This window comes from Marmota monax, unplaced genomic scaffold (genome assembly GCF_021218885.2).
Source record: "Marmota monax isolate L192 unplaced genomic scaffold, Marmota_monax_Labrador192_F-V1.1 WCK01_AAM20220418_F8-fsc00054, whole genome shotgun sequence".
Classification (NCBI taxonomy): Eukaryota; Metazoa; Chordata; class Mammalia; order Rodentia; family Sciuridae; genus Marmota; species Marmota monax.
In genome coordinates, this window is record NW_026692145.1 from 686,624 (window position 1) to 703,596 (window position 16,973).

Below are 16,973 nucleotides of genomic sequence, written 5' to 3' on the forward strand. Positions count from 1 at the left end.
CATTTATTTTTAAATCACAGTAATACATGAACATAGTTTAAAATATCAAAAAATACAGAAGAGGTTCTAATTAAAAAAAAAAAAAAGCAATGGTTCTCTGCCCCATCTCTCTACACCTCTAATCCCACTCCTCAGAGGCAACCATTTTTAACAGATTCTCTTTTCAATTCATCTGGTGATGACTTTTATATCTCTAGTATGTTTCTACTGCTATTTCTTGATTTATCCATTTTAGACCATATTTGTTGACTCTATGCTATAAAAACTAAGAACTTCACTTACCTAACATTATTCCCAACCACCTTTTTGTTCCACCGTCCTATGCTTGATACTATTTTTATGAGACTTTTTGATTTACTTTTAAAAATAGCATCCAGTAAAATCTGCGTTTTTGGCATGCAGTTCTATAAGTTTAGGCAAATGCATAAAATCATAACTACCACCACAATCACTATATGGAACAGTTCAGTCACCCCCAAGGAATTCCCTCATGCTGCCCTTTGCAATCAACTCCTCCCTTATGCCCAACCCCTGGAAACCACTGATGTGTTTTATGTTCCCACAATTCTGCCTTTTCCAGAATGTTCTGAAAATGGAATCATATAGTATGCAATCTTTTGAGACTTGAGATTCCCAGGCTATTTGTTGTGAAGTAAACACAAGGCAGTAGGTAAGGCAGGCTTCAGAGCTGGGCAGATTCCCCAGCACCACACACACACACACACAAAAAAAAAAAATCTGGGCAGAAAGCAAGATTGAGTGAGAGACTGATAGAGGGAGCGAGGGCAGAAGTTGGCCAACAACTGTTTTCTGAGGTGCATTCTTTCACCCAGCATAACTTTTGATGTTCATGTATCATTAGTTCATTCTTTTGTGTCCCTGAGTAATATTCCATTGCCGGGATGTACTACAGTTTATCCATTCATAAGTTGAAGTACTTTGGGTTTCCAGTTTGATAGTATTATTGTTAGTTATTCCATGGATTACTTTTAACTTGAAATCATATACTTAATCCTCTGTATCTTACACCATCATCTACTGCATATTAAGTAGGTCTTCCTTTTCAAAACAGTAAATGCTTTTTGACTGATTTCAAAACATGACACTGTTGTTTTTCTAGTTTCAGTTTTAGGTGGATTTGGGGATATGACTTTTCATGGGGGTCAGAAGGCTTGATTAAATGCTATCCAGCAGTCCTATTGAGGGCTGCAGGCATTGTAAATGACTCCTTTGGCATAGGGGACCTTCTCTAGTACCAGACATGCTTGTAGCTGGGAAGAAATACATGTACTTTCTGTTCTGACCGTTGCTAACTCAGGCAGTAATTTTTGGGAAAAAGACCTTTCTTCATGTGGATTTCAGCTTTTGTCTGTCATGCTTTTTCTGTTCCAGCTGCCTTCACCAGCGAGCACAAAGCCACATTTCAAGAGACTGACAAATTATCCCCAGCTGCCAGAAGGAGGTTAGTTTTCTGTGTGTTCTGTGTCCCCTTCTCTGATAACCAACAGGTTAACTTTCTAAAGGGAACTAACAAAAGAAGAAATTGTCCTTTCACCCAAATGGAGTGTTTTTGCTTTTTTTTTCATTGAAAGATGTGCATCTGTAATATTCTTATCCATTCCTGCTCCAATTTACATTAGTGAATACAGTGTAAATGATCATGACCCACCCTCTGTTTTTTGCAAGATTCACATTAACCATTCCCTTTTTAAGAAGTGCTTGTAAGATTGAAATTATTTGTTTAATTAGCTAGTATGCTGTCTTCCCTCAATGAGTAGCCATTTAAAAGCTGAATGATGTCAGCCTGGTCATGGAGATTTATGTATAGTTATATTCCGCTTGCATTTTGAACTGTCTTTGTGTATGTTTTAACTGTCTAGCACTTACATAGCATAGCAGGAGTGAATCTAATGCCTAGAATAGTAATGTACATATACTAGGTGTTCAGTAAGTGTCCTTTTAATTAAAATTATACAAAATAGTATCATGTATACACGATGGAGTATTCCATGTTAATGAAGTGAGTCAGGCCTTCGCAAACACTAATGGGAATGCAAATTGGTAAAACTCTCCCACAGGGCAACTTGGAAAAATATGCCAAAGCCTTAAGAATGTTATTATCCTTTTACCCAGTGATTCTTTCCCTAAGGAATTAACTCTGTTTTAAAAAATACAATTACTATGTGTTAATCAAAAAATTTTTCAATATGTATAATAAGCCAAACTACATTCTATTATCATGTATAACTAAAAAAATAAGAAAGAAAAACATTTTCATATTAAAGGGGAGGAAATGCTAACTACTCTGATCTAATTATTACCCTTTTATGTATTATCAAATTATCACACTATACCCCATTGGTATATATAAAGTTAAAATGATAATTTAAAAAATAAATAATTAAAAATAATAAGAGAGTTCAATCCCCAGTATCAAAAAAACCCAAAACTAATAATAATAATTCTAATAGATGCACTAAGTCTATACTAGAAAATTCACTGCAGCATCATTTAAAGCAGAAAAAAAAAAGTGGAAACATCTTAACTTGTCCATACTATGAAATCCTAGGAAATAACATTTATATTACAAAATTCTACATAGTTATTTAAAATCATGTTTAGAAGAGTATATAATGACATGAGGAAATGCTCAAATTAAGTGGAAGAAGGGAGGATATACAAATGAACGAGAGATATGATCTCAAGCGTGTGTGTATGAAGAAGAAGAAGACTGGAAGGAAATAAATAGAAACAACAATAGTTATCTCCATGGTGTGATCATGAATGATTTTCATTTTCTTATTTTTCTCTTATTTTAAAGTCTAAAAAGTTTATTTTTAATTTGAAAGAAATAAGTACTGCTTTTAATAGATGGAGGACATATATTCATAAAATGTAGCATTGTTTCTCCAACCAAAGTTTAAAAAAACAACAACTCTTCACATGCTGTGTGGACAGTCATACCAGTGTTCAGTTTCCAAAAAGACAAGACCCAAAAGTCTTTTCATCTTTAAGTGTTCTGAGTTCCATTTCGATATTGAAAGACAATCGTGTTCATCCTTTTCTCTATGTCTAATTCATTTTCACCCTTCCCTCTGTTCCTTCTCAACCCTTTTTAAAAAATATTTTAGTTGTAGATGGACACAATACCTTTATTTTATTCATTTATTTTAATGTGGTGCCAAGGATCAAACCCAGGGCCTTACATATGCCAGGCAAGTGCTCTACCACTAAGCTACAACCTCAGCCCCCCACCCCTTTTTAAACTGTCCAGATCTGTGGAACAAATGTTGAGCAAACTGGAAATAAATAAACTCCAGTGGCTTTAAGATACCACAAAGCCCTCCCTTCCTGTGTACTAATGGCTCCCTGCCCATTATACTCTCCAGAGTAGAGTATAGCCTGAAAACTGAACACGTTCAAAACAGAGAAAAACTTAGGAAGTCTGGAAAGATTGAGGCACACTTGTATAACTTTCCCTCCCCTACTTAAATTCATGTAGTATAAACTGATGGACTCCATTAGGGAAAAGAATTACTAAGTAAAAAGCCAGTCACTGAAAGCAGATATATTAAGAACTGTTCCTGATTCAAAGAAATCACAAAATCCTAGGCCTTTTAAAGCAGGAAAGAAAACATTCCAACACATAGAGGGCTCCTTCCAAATACCTGATACTTATGTTGATCCAAGTATTAATTAGTTAAAAAAAAAAAAAAACTACCAATGCTCGCCATTTTATAGACGAGGAAACTAAACCCAAAGAGGGATTAAGAATTGTTTTGAATCACATGGTTTTTCAGCTGTAAAGTTTAAGACTGGGTTCTATATCTTCTGGAGACTGTCAGGGGAAAAGATGGTGTTTTCTTGAATAATCTTTCTCTCAGCTCTGAATATTCTAAATACTTACTATGCCCTTGTACTTGAATGTTTTCCTAATAGCTCAAGCTCATCAGGCACAAAATCAAACTCATGGTGTTCCCCTTGTTTTCCTGACATCCAGGAATTAAACCAAATTCTGTTAGATTCCCCTCCAGCCCTTTGGTGGTACTGAGAATTGAACCCAGGGCCTTGCATATGATGGGCAAGCACTCTAACACTGAGTTACATCACCAGTCCTGAACCAGAGTCTGCTTGGCTTTTTATTCACTTTAACCCCTAAGTATTTTAACAAGTCCAGTCAATTTTCTTCTAAAAAATACCTCTAGATTTTACTCTACTGACAAGACAGCTCAACTTGTACCTCCTAAAGAAAACCCTTCTTGACTACTTTGCCCATACTGTTGCCTCTTTTTTTGGCTTTATATACCACTTCTAGCATACATCACACAATTCAGTTCAACGCTATCCAGGGGCAATTAGCAGCATTCCTTCACCCAAACAAGTATCTTCTGAGTGTCTACTATTTGCCAGGCCCTGAGATGGAGAAATCATTTTTCTTGTCTTCCCAACTAGATATTAAATACCCTGATAGTTGAGGCCACATCTTTATTCACAGCCTCTTAAATATCCAGTCTAGGCAATATTGAAGACTTATTAATTCAAGAGCAGTACAAACCCAAGCAAGAAATCTGTCACCAGCTCAGCAGCTGAAGAACTCTGGGGATACTTTAATCTGTGGTTATACCTCAACATCTCAAAAGCTTCATGAGTATGATCCACTGAATCAACAAAGACAGCATATTAAAATGTGGGGTTTTAACACTATACCTTCAGGGCTAAGTGAGAAGATTTAATAACTAATCTGAAATGTGAAATCCTAAAAGTTAACTAGATTCTGCTTCCAGGAAGATGGAATAGATATGTTTTTCCCTATTTCTCTCATTAAGTACAACTCAAAACCCTGGACATTATATATAAAACAAATACAATGCACACTGCATGCATCTATACAAATGTCACCCTGTACCCCCTTAGATACATATAATTACTAAATGTTGATTTAAAAAAAAAAAAGAGAGAGAGAGAAGACGACTAGCCAAGGATCTCAGGACCCAAATAATGACATAGTAGTGCGTTTCTTGGGCTTTCTTTTTGATTTATATACCCCAGACTGACTTCTGGGGAAACCAGAATTTTAAAAATCACTAATAGGAGAATATTTTTAAAGGCCCAACAAATGCTTACTCATTCTAAACAAAGAACAAAGACAGGGACAACCTAGAAAAGAAAAATTTTAGACAAATACTACCACATAAAAATTTGTGCTGCCCCTAGGCGTGGTAGCAACAGCTGACTAAGGAACCTCAACTTGTGTCCAAATCAGTCAGTAACAAGTTAACACCTCTCCTTTTTTAATTTCTAGAGCATGTAAAAAAAATCATCTAAAACAGGAGATTTAAATAAAATCCAGGGTCTCATAATATAATTTCCAAAATGGTCAATATTCAGTTGAAAATCATTCATCATACCAAGAACCAGGAAGACACCAAGCTGAATGAAAAGGACAGACAATATATGCTAACACTAACATGACTAGATGTTAGGATTATCTGACAAAAATTTTGAAACAGCTATCATAAAAATCCTTCAATGAGCATTTACACGCATTTGAAACCAATCAAAAGAACAATCTCAGCAAAGAAAAGTCTCAGCAAAGAAAAAGATATAAAAACACATAAAGAACCAAATAAAAGTTTTAGAGGGTTGGGGTTGTGGCTCAGAGGTGTAGCACTCGCCTAGCATGTGTGAGGCACTAGGTTCAGTCCTCAGCACCACATAACATAAAACAAAGTTATTGTGTCTACCTACAAATAAAAAATAAATATTTTTTTTAAAAGTTTTAGAACTGAAAAACACAATGACAAAAATTAAATCTCAGTGGAATGACTGATTCAGCATAAGAATGGGGAGGACAAAGGAAAAAAAAAATCAGTGAACTTGAACATATAGCAATAGATGGTAACACATAGAGAAAACAGACTGAAAAAATTAACAGAAATTCAGGGAGCTGTGACTCTGTTACAAAAGATGTAACATTCATGTCATTGGAGTCCAGAATGACAGGAGAGAGTGGAGCTGAAAATTATTTGAAGAAATAATGCTGATATTTTTCCAAATTTGGCAAAAGATATAAATCTATTGATTCAAAAAAACTTAGAAGCCCAAAGAAGTCCACACTAAGACACATCATAGTCAAACTTCTAAAAACTAAAGAAAGAAAAAAATCTTAAAGGAAGACAGAGGGAAAAAGATACTACTAACAGGGAAACAATGATTTGAATGACATTAGATTTCTCATCAGAAATCACATAGGCCAGAAGGAATTGGCACATTTTTCAAATACTGGAAGAAAATAATTGAAACCCATATACCACAAATATATCCTTCAGGAGTGAAAGGGAAATCAAGACATTCTCATATGAAGGAACATTAAGAAAATCTGTATCAGACCTACACTAAAATATAGCTAAAGGAAGTTCTCTAAATAGAACAGAAATTATAAAAGAATAAATCTTGAAACATCAAAAAGGAAAAAGAACACAGCAGGCAAAAATATGGATGAATGCAGTAGACTTTCCTTTCCCTCTTGTGTCTTCAACATTTTGTTTGATGGTTGAAGCAAAACTAGTAACCCTGTCTGATGTGGTTCCAAATGCATGTTAAGGAAATATTTAAGACTCAAAACTGGGACATAACGGGACATTAATAAAGATAAGATTTCTACCGTTCACTCAAACTGGTAAAAATAACACTACCAGTACATTGTGATAAGTTATGTATATATATATATATACTATAATACCTAGAACAACCATTAAAAATCTATACAGAGAGACACACACTCAAAACCAGTACCGATTAATCAAAATAGTAGTCCCAAAATATTCAAGTATCCATAGGAAGACAGGAATATCAAAAAAAAAAAAAAAAAAACAGAAAACAAAAAATAAACAGGCATACTTACACCCTAGCATATAAATAATTAGGTTAAATGTGAAAGATCTAACTATATTAATTAGAAGACAGATTGCAGAGTGAGCAAGAAAAAATGACTCAGTGATATGCACTCTATAACATATTCACCATAAACGTAATTACATAGGGAGGTAAAAGTAAAAGAATGGTAAAATATGGAGTTGTATCTGTAGCTCAGTGGTAGAGTGCTTGCTTGCACATGTGAGGCACTGAGTTTGATCCTCAGCACCACATATAAATAAATAAATAAAGGTATTGTGTCCATCTACAACTGAAAAATTTTAAAAATAGGAAAATATATGTCATGGAAACAATCATAAGGAAGCATGAATGTCTACATTAATGTCAGATGGACTTCATAAAAAGAAAATTACCAGAGACAGAGAGGGACATTATATAACAATAAGAGTCAATCCAGTAAGAAGGTATAGCAACCCTAAATGTATATGCACTGAACAAAGAGCTGTTTATAAGGAAAAATATGTGTAGCAAAAACTGAGAGAACTGAAAGCAGAAACAGACAAATCCTCCATTGTCATTGGAGATTTCAACACTCCTCTCAACAGTTGATAGGTCAACTAGACTGAAAGTCAGTAAAGAGATAGAACTCAACAATACTATGAACTAACAAGATATAATCAACATTTATAGAATACTCCATCCAATACCAGCAGAAGACACATTCTTTCCAAGCACCCATAAGACATACCCTAAGGGAGACTACATCTTGAACTATTAAAAAAAAGAATTGATCAAAATCATTGTACTGTCATGTGTAACTAATTAAAACAAATAAAAAAAAAAATAAAACATTTTTGAAATCTAAAAAAAAATTGAATAAACTTAGAATAATTGATATTGTACATTGTATGTTCTATGACCATAATGAAGTCAAGGTAGAAATTAATAACACAAAGGTAACAGGAAGATATCCGAATACCTGAAACTGAACAATAATATGGGTCAAAGAGGAAGTCTCAGGAGAAATTTTTTAAATATGTTGAACTGAATTAAAACTAAAAATACAATATTTCAAAATATGTATACCACAGCAAGAGCTGAATTTAGAGGGAAATTTATATTACTAAATCATACATTAATAAAGAGGAAAGGTAATCTGCTGGGATTATTTCCACTTGGTAATTCCCACTTCCTTAAGGCCTTCAACTGATTGGATGAGGCCCACACACATTATGGAGGCTAATGTACTCCACTCAAAGTCTACCAATTTATATTGTCAATCTCATCTCAAAAATACCTTCACAGCAATATCCAGACATGTTTCACCAAATATCTGGGTAATATGACCTGGATAAGTTGATACATAAAGTTAGCCATCACAAACCTCAGCTTAAGTTTCATAACTTGATACAAAAATTAACTGAAAATGGATCATGAACTTAAATGTAAAAACCATAATTTTTTAGATAAATAGGGGTAAAACCTTCAGAATGTAGGATTTGGGCAAAAAAGGACTTAGACTTTATTGCTTTTTCTTTTTGTGCTTTTAGCATTAACTGGACCTGATCCAGTTTCTGAAATGTTAATATTTTGCTTTGTGAAAGACCCTGTTAAGAGACGAAAAGAGTGCTATACCTGTAGCTCAGTGGCAGGGCACTTTCCTAGCATGTGTGAGGCACTGGGTTCAATCCTCAGCACCACATAAAAATAAACAAAATAAAGGTACTGTGTCCATCTATGACTAAAAAAATGGGGGAAGTATCCTATAGTTCAGCATTTCCACCACCACCCCTTTAAAAAAGAGAGGTGAAAAAAACAAGCTACAGGATGTGATAAAATATTGGCAAACCATGAATCTGCTTAATGAGTCATATCCAAAATACATGAAGAACTTTTTAAAAACTCAAGAGTAAAAAAGTTCAATTAGCCAGGCGCAGTGGTGCATGCCTATAATCCAGCAGCTCGGGAGGCTGAGGCCGGAGGATTGGGAGTTTAAAGCCAGCCTTAGAAACTTAGTGAGGCACTAAGCAAGTCAGTGAGACCCTGTCTCTTAATAAAATACAAAATAGGGCTAGGGATGTGGCTCAGTGGTCAAGTGCCCCTGAGTTCAATCCCCAGTAACCCCCCCACCCCCAAAGTTTTAATTAGAAAATTGGCAAAGAACATAAAGATATGTTTTACCAAAGAGGAAATATGGGTGGTAAAAACACTAAAAGATGCTTGCCATCATTAACTATTAGGAAATGTGAATTAAGATCACAATGAAATATCACCACACACCTATTCAAGTAGCTGAAATAAAAAACAGTCACAATACCAAATGCTGACGAGAATGTTGAGAAACTGGATATCTCAAACATTGCTGCTTGGAATGTAAGATGCTACAAAAACACTCTGAAAAACATTTTGGCATTTTCTTACAAAACTAAACATGCAATTACAATAGGACCTAGTAATCATACTCCTGGGCATTTATCCCAGAGAAATGAAAACTATGTTCACATAAAATCTCATATATGAATGTTTATAGCAGCTTTATTTATAATAGGAAAAAAACTAGAAACAACCAAAATTTCCTTTGATAGGTGAATAGTTAAACTATGGTACAATGAAAGAAATAGACAACAACTTGGATGGACCTCAAGGGTATTTTCTTGAACGACAAAATTATTTGCACAATCTCTGCCTCTGGCTCCCTCATCATTGCAAACATTCTAGATTCAATTCCTTAGGATTCAAAAGACAATTTGGCAAAAAGAAGCACCCCAGGTGATTTCAATTTTGCGGCAGTGTTTAAGAAGTGTTGATCTCTAAGGCGATATTTCTTAAGTACTATCATCCCCCATCTACACGACACACATGCACACACATTTCCAAGATGACAGAATTTTCATGCAATAGGACTCCTGCCCCTTGACTCATTTTCTAAGATGAAAGATAAAGACATACTGAGCTGTGCTGTGATGAGGGGGTGGGTGATGGCTGATAGCAGTACAGGGGAAAGAGTAGCAGGGGAAAGAGAACAAGAAACTCCACAGAGATACAGGGAGAGCACTGTTTCCACCTAGACTCCAGCGTTATAGCTCTGGCCTTGGCCATTCCAGTGGCATGTAATTTACCCCCTTCCCCATCTGCAGCCCCAACACACAGTCTGACAGCTGATGCAGAAGTGTCTCTTCCTTAGGGAACCCTTGCCAGATCCCAAGAGTAGGTTAGATCCCTTCTGTTATACTTTTTTCTTTTCTTACTGTACCAGGGATTGAACTCAAGGGCACTCGGCCACTGAGCCACATCCCCAGCCCTATTTTGTATTTTATTTAGAGATAGGGTCTCACTGAGTTGCTTAGGGACTCACTAAGTTATTGAGACTGGCTTTAAACTCAAGATCCACCTGTCTCAGCCTTCCCAGCCACTGGGATTACAGACGTGTGCCACTGTGCCTGGCGCTTATGTTATATCTTCTTATACAACTTTTGTAGCATTTATTACTACTATAATCACACATTTTTAGATGAACTATTTACTAGCATGTGTGAGGCACACAGCATTCGATTTTTCATTTCATGTCTGTGTCCCATTCGGAACTATAAGGTCCATGAATGTGGGAAACTGGTCTTAATTCCCTTTTGTATATTCCCATAACCAAACATAAAGGGGCTCAGGACATGATTGTTGGATGAATGAAGGGAGGGTAGCAAGACCCTGACTCAACTAAGCACACTAACTCAAAGTCATATTAAGGAAAATAAACTTTGATTTTTGTTTATTTTCTCTCTTACCCATTAAAAAAAAAAAAAAACATTTTCTATCCCAGTTATTACATGGAGCAAGCTAAATAGATATGTGGACATCCCAGAATAAAAAGTATTGTTTACCTACATAGGCAAATGATAGTAAAGCAATACCTTCCTACCCTCGGAGTCTGGAGGCCCGTTATATGTTCTTTTTTTAAAAATTTTTTTAGATGTTGATGGACCTTTATTTTTTTCATTTATTTATATGTGGTGCTGAGAATGGATCAAACCTAGTCCCTCACACATGCTAGAGAAGTGCTCTATCACTGAGCCACAACCCCAGCCCACCCATTATACATTCTTTAATATATGGAATTTCAAGTCCTGAAATGCTGCATATAAAATGGTGGACATTAGCATTTACGTGTCCATCATTGCAGGGGGTGGGGGTCTTTCCACCCACCAAGGATTCCTTGAAATCAGCCAGTAGAGGCCACACATGAGTTGATGGAAACATCAGCTAGGTTTGAACATTAGTCTGTATCAAAACTCATGGTTTCCATTACCTATATTTATTTTCCCCAATGGAAAACTGAGTTGGGTGAGCAGAAAGAAGTTGAAAGCAGACTTCACTTCATACTTTGATCTCAGGGCCCAAATGCTGATCCTCATACTCCTACAGGTTTTCCTGTCCCTGTCACTCATATTTGGATTCCTCCCTGTCAGTGAACTAGGCAACACAGATTCCTCCAGTGGGACAAATGGGGAGGGGGTGCACATGTTATGAGTTGGTACATTTCAGGGACAAGTCCAACCTGTTTAGCCCTTCACACATCAGCTTTGCCTTTTCTTCTCAATATGTCATGATTCAGCCCCAGGCCACCAAAGCTCCCCCCACATCCTTACTCCAGTCCCTCAAAGGGACACAAGGTCATTTCTGGCTGAGTTCCACACTCAATCCCCAAGTGACAATGAAAATCACTCTCCTCACAGCCACCTGATACCCAAATTGTTGCTCAATCCTCCCTGTTCCCACACCCAGTGTTGCTTGAATTAGCTTTTCTCCCTGGTCCCCAAATAAGTCAGCTTTTCCACAGCTGTTTTTTCTGCTTTCTGATGTTCTTGATTGAATCAATCCCTTCTCCCAAGTTTTTCCTTCTTACTTCCTCTAGTTTGTGTTTTCTTCATCCTTAAGTCATCCATGGGCTCCCTTCTCCCCTTTCCACCATGTCCTGGTCTGATCCTTTTATTCCCAGTGCCCTCACCCTGCATCAGTCCTGGTCCAGATCTATCCTGGTCCTTTACCCACCAGCAATTTGCAAATCACCTCAGTCTCCACTGCACAGAGGAGCAAACTCCAGAAAACACAGACTAGGGAAGAGGTTTGAGGAAAAAAAAGTGTGGATGTGTACTTATTCCTCCTACCTAACTGTATTTTGGTACTTATTAATGACTGTAGGTTATAAATTTATTATATATTTTATATAATATATTTTATAAAGAACAGGGATATTTTTATTATATGTACATATACTTATTTTATTGTATATATAATAAAATCTGAAGTTTGCCAGCACACACAAAAAAATGATAACTGTTTAGGGAGATGGAAATACTAATTATCCTAATTTGACCATTATACATTCATACATGTGTGGAATTGTCACACTCTACTTCATAAACACATACAACTTAAAAATAATCAACAATAAAAAAGGTTTAAAGTGCAAAATACAAATATTACCAAGATTTTTATTAGTGCATTTGAATTATACAGAATAATAGATTTCATTGTGACCTCTTTATACATGCAAATAACAGTCTTCCATCCTATCCACCTCCCTCCTTCACTACCCTCCCTTCACACCCTCTCCCCCTTCCCCCATTTTACCAAGTTTTAAGGTGAAGAGTAGTTTTCAGCAAAACAGCTACAGCTGGGGGTGGCTAATCAAATCATAACCAAAGAAAATCTATTTGAGGACATTTTATAACACTTTTTGTATATGAAACTTATTGAAAGTTCTCCAAGAAAGACTTCAAGTACCAGAATATTATAAATTGGGCTTTCTATGGTCAACCACATCTTTTCTAAGTGTGGAGGAAAACTGTCCCAGTTCATAAAAACAAGAAATACGTTGACAGTTGCTTTATTCTGCATGAGACTTGTCCCCCATTTTATAGCTTAGAAAGGAGAAGAAAAGAAAAACAACCTTTATTTTAATCCCCATCCTCTCCCCACCCTGCCTGCCTCATTGAAACCTGGCAGATCTCATAAATAACCTGAGGATGCCATAGAGCCATGACAGAGGAGACCATCCTAAGAATCACATGAATGAAAGTTGGTAGACATTGCCAAACATCTTGTGGGCACTTCCCTCCCCCCTTAACTATTTTCTGTGCTGTGCCTGGGCCCTCTCTTTCTGAAATGGTTCAGGAGAACTGAGGATTTAAAGGGCTTATCCACATAGCTCAGTGGAAAAGCGCTTGCCTTGCATGGGTGAGGTCCTGGGCTCCATCCCCAGCATCACAAATAAAATAAAGGGTTACCCTTCCTGAAGTATCTGGGCATTAACAGGGTCCACAGGGAGAGGCCTTATAAGAGAATTTATGTTTCTTTGGGGAGAGAATAAACTCTGGAGTCCACTGGACTGGCCTCAAGTCCTAGTCACTCCCTAGGGTGTGACCTATGTGGGCAAGTCATCTAAACTTCCTGGACCTCAGTTCCTTCCCTCTGGTAGGGGGAGTAACAATGCCTACCTTTGTGAAGTGTAAACTGGGTGAGACCCAGAAACCCCTAAGTACAGTGCCTGGCATATTGTTTGTGCTCCACAAACATCAGTGAATAGAAGGAGGGAAGGGAGAAAGTGACGAGATGACCTTGGATTCCCCTGAAAAGAAGGGACCTGCCTGCCATGCCTTTTTTCCCCTGCCACGGCTTTTCCTAGCCCAATCCCAGGGCTTTTTTTGTGGCCCCTCAGGGTTAATGCTGGGACTTTGTTTCCTAAATCACAGGTGTGCTGTTCTGGGCACCTAGGTGGAATGTCACTGTCTCCTTACTGCAATTACCAAATGGCTTTAAGGGTATTGCTGTGCATTTTCCCCCCAAATGAAGCCTGTGCTTCTATTTGCACACAGTGAATTTTAAAATATAGAAGATGATGAGCTTGTTTACTAAATAAATATGCAGGTTTGGATCCATCTGTCATCTCCTCCCTCAAAGATGCCCTTTCCCCACTCCTCTGGCTGTGGGCTTCAAAAACAGGGCGGGCAGTGGGGTAGGAAAATGCGAGTTGTTGGTCTTCTTGGACCCACAAATTATTTACAGAGCACAGGATTTACAGTCAGGAAGGTTTTTTTTTTTTTTTTCAGAAATGGGCAAATCCTAGATGCTCTCTATGTATACAAACCTCCTTTCCAACAGTTATAAAAGGACATTTTAAACTTTAAATGAGAGCCCTGTTCACAGTACATTCTCAATACCAAGTTCCATCAACATTTCATATTGAAGGGGAGGAAGGAGGTCACATGGAATTGCCACCTTTGGGTCCCAACTTTTCTCCAATAATGTGTGACTCCGGAAGTAGGCAAAGGGCCTTTCTTTGCACCCCTGGTTCTCCCCCTCAACTCCTTGTGCATCTGATGTCGAAGCATAAGCTAGTAGCATATGCAGAGGAATACAATTCAGTGCAAGGTCATGTCAACTTGGACACTTCCATAAGGAAGTTCAAGTTTAAATGCTACCCTCCATAGAAGTAGTCCCCTTCCAACTGCTGTCAACCAGCTACCTAACCAGCTGACCTTAGGCCAAAGTTACCCCCACTCAGGGTCTCTACCTCAGGACATTATAAACACACTCCCTGGGGCTCATTAGCTGGGCAATTTATAGATCTCCCTCCTTCTCAGCACATGTGGAATGAGATAAAGCAGAAGTTTGCTGAGTCAGACCCCAATACCAGATCCAGCCAGAAATGCTGCAAATATGAAACCAATCAACAAGTTACATGTGTTAGAAAGCCCTGGCTTAATGGCTCCCTTTAAAATGATTTTACTACAGCATGAAGGATACAATCCTCACCCTCTTTTTCCAATTCCTTGTTGTTTTTATTTGGCGAGAAAGGGGATGTTTTTGTCTATTTTGTGTGTCATTTGCAGAATTTGTGGGTAACAGGAGGTTGGGTGTGAAATCGAGGCCAGAAGCTTCCAGAAAAATAAAAGGTAAAGAATTGAGAGTTCAGAATCCAAATCATTGTTGCTTCTGTGGTGAGAGATTGTCACACAGGCAATTAATCAGATGTATATTAATTTTCCAGCAGTGTAGTGTGAAAAATCAGGACATCAAATGAAATATTTAACACCCAGGAAAAGCCAAATGCATATTCTGCTTGTGTGTCCTTCAGTGGTGTTTTTATGAAGGAAACCTTATTTGAAACAAATGTCTGAACAGAAGTTGGGTTTATGAAGGGCACTGAGAAACCATGGCACATAAAGTTTGAAAATGTTGCCCATAAAAAGCATAATCCTCAGCCCCAGATCCTTGGATGGTTAGCATGCACATTCAATGTCCCTGTTCATTCACCTTTGTGTACAAGTGTTGTTATTCATTTGCAAATCTTTCACGGTAAAATCTGGTAGACCCAGTGGTGCACGCCCATAATTCCAGTGGCTCAGGAGGCTGAGGCAGGAGGATCATGAGTTCCAAGCCAACCTCCCCAAAAGCGAGGGACTAAGCAAGTCAGTGAGACCCTGTCTCTAAATGAAATATAAAATAGGGCTGGGGATGTGGCTCAGTGATCAAGTGCCCCTGAGTTCAATCCCCAGTACAAAAAAAAAAATCTGGTAGTCATATTGTTTACATGGTGTTGAATAAGAAATGGTAGATGACTAGTGTATGCATTGTCTGGCACCCCTGCTAGGTCTCAGGACAAGAAGGAAACCTCAAATTGAAGGATGGGATTATATCTGTATATCCCTTGAGGTGCTTCCTGAGACCAGCATTAGAATGAAGCTCTGTTTTCTGTCCCCAGTTGAAAAAGTCAGGTGTTCTGAGCCCAAAACTGGGACGCCCCCTGAAAGCTTCTGTCTAGGTATCTTGAAGGGGGATTGTAGGATGTCACATGTGACCTTTGCAAAAAGAAGGAGAGAGCTGGGGTTGGCCACAATCCAAAGCCAGGGAGGCCCCCAAGGCAGATGTCATGGAAGCTGAAAAAGTTTGCCACCACTGTCATTTCTGTCTCTCCCTTCCCGGATGCCTGCCCGCCGTCTCTTTTTTCATTCACTTGTACATACATTCCTCAAGTATTTACCGAACACCTATTTCAGGCATGAACCAGGGCAGGAGTATACAGAAGACGTTTGTTTTCTCCTCTCCCTCTCAATGGGTCTTCTCTCCTGCTCTCTCTCCCCATAATTCAGTGGTAACAGGGGTGGATGCAAGAATATCCAAAATTTGTCCCTGTAGGAGACATCTGCGCCAGGAATTTCCGACAACCCCCAAGGAGAGTGGCAGATTGATGGCACTCTAGTTGGGACTAACCAGGGAGTGGAGGAGGTGGGGGCAGAAGGAGCTCTGTAGCCAGGCTGTCTGCCTGAGCCTATTCTATAGCTTCCATTTATGTGACCCTTGCTCTGTGCCAGGCCCTGTACGTGCAGTTTCTCATACCTTCTTCAATATCCCAATCCTATGAGGTTGCTGTTGTTAACAACTGTCCTCTGTTTTATATGAGGAAACTGGAACCAGGAGGGGGAAGTGACCTGCCCAGGGTCACACAGCTAGGAAGTGACAGAGCTCCAATTCAAGTTTAGGTCTATATATCGAATATATCTGAGTTTTTTGAATGCCCAGGCATAGAAAGGATAGTCTAGTAGCTCAGAGCCTTTGGTGTGTCAAGAGAGACCCGATGAAACTGCACTGTTTTTATTAGCTATATGGCCTTGGAGGTTACTTTGTAAGCATTGTTTTCTTCTTGTGTAAAAGAGGGCAATACTAATAATAACAATAATACTTCATAGGGTTGTCGTGATTGTTAAATGCAACAATAAAACCAGGCACAGTGGCACACTCCTGTAATCCCTGTAGCTCGGGAAGCTAAGGAAGGAGGATCTCAAGTTCAAAGCCAGCCTCAGCAACTTAGTAAGGCCCTAAGCAACTCAGTGAGACCCTGTCTCTAATTAAAATATAAAAAGGGCTGGGGATGTGGCTCAGTGGTTAAGCACCCCTGGGTTCCTGACATATAAATGCTCAATCACTGTTAGTTATGATTAAAAGTATTATTATTTATATCCCCAGTGCCCTGACATTTTAAGAATTCAGATGTGGGGTTTTTTAAAATTTTTATTAGTGTGTTATAATTATATGTAATAGTG

At 38.0% G+C, this 16,973-nt stretch overlaps 1 protein-coding gene across 1 annotated transcript in view; it reads left to right on the forward strand.

Annotated features, from left to right (window-relative positions):
- The first annotated feature begins 1,390 nt into the window (after window positions 1-1,390).
- The window catches only part of Plac1 (placenta enriched 1), a 30,304-nt gene continuing 14,721 nt past the window's right edge, over window positions 1,391-16,973 (forward strand). Inside the window, exon 1 of the mRNA XM_046418797.2 lies at window positions 1,391-1,462. The gene's annotated coding sequence lies outside the window, so the exon portion shown is untranslated. The remainder of the gene's footprint in view (window positions 1,463-16,973) is intronic.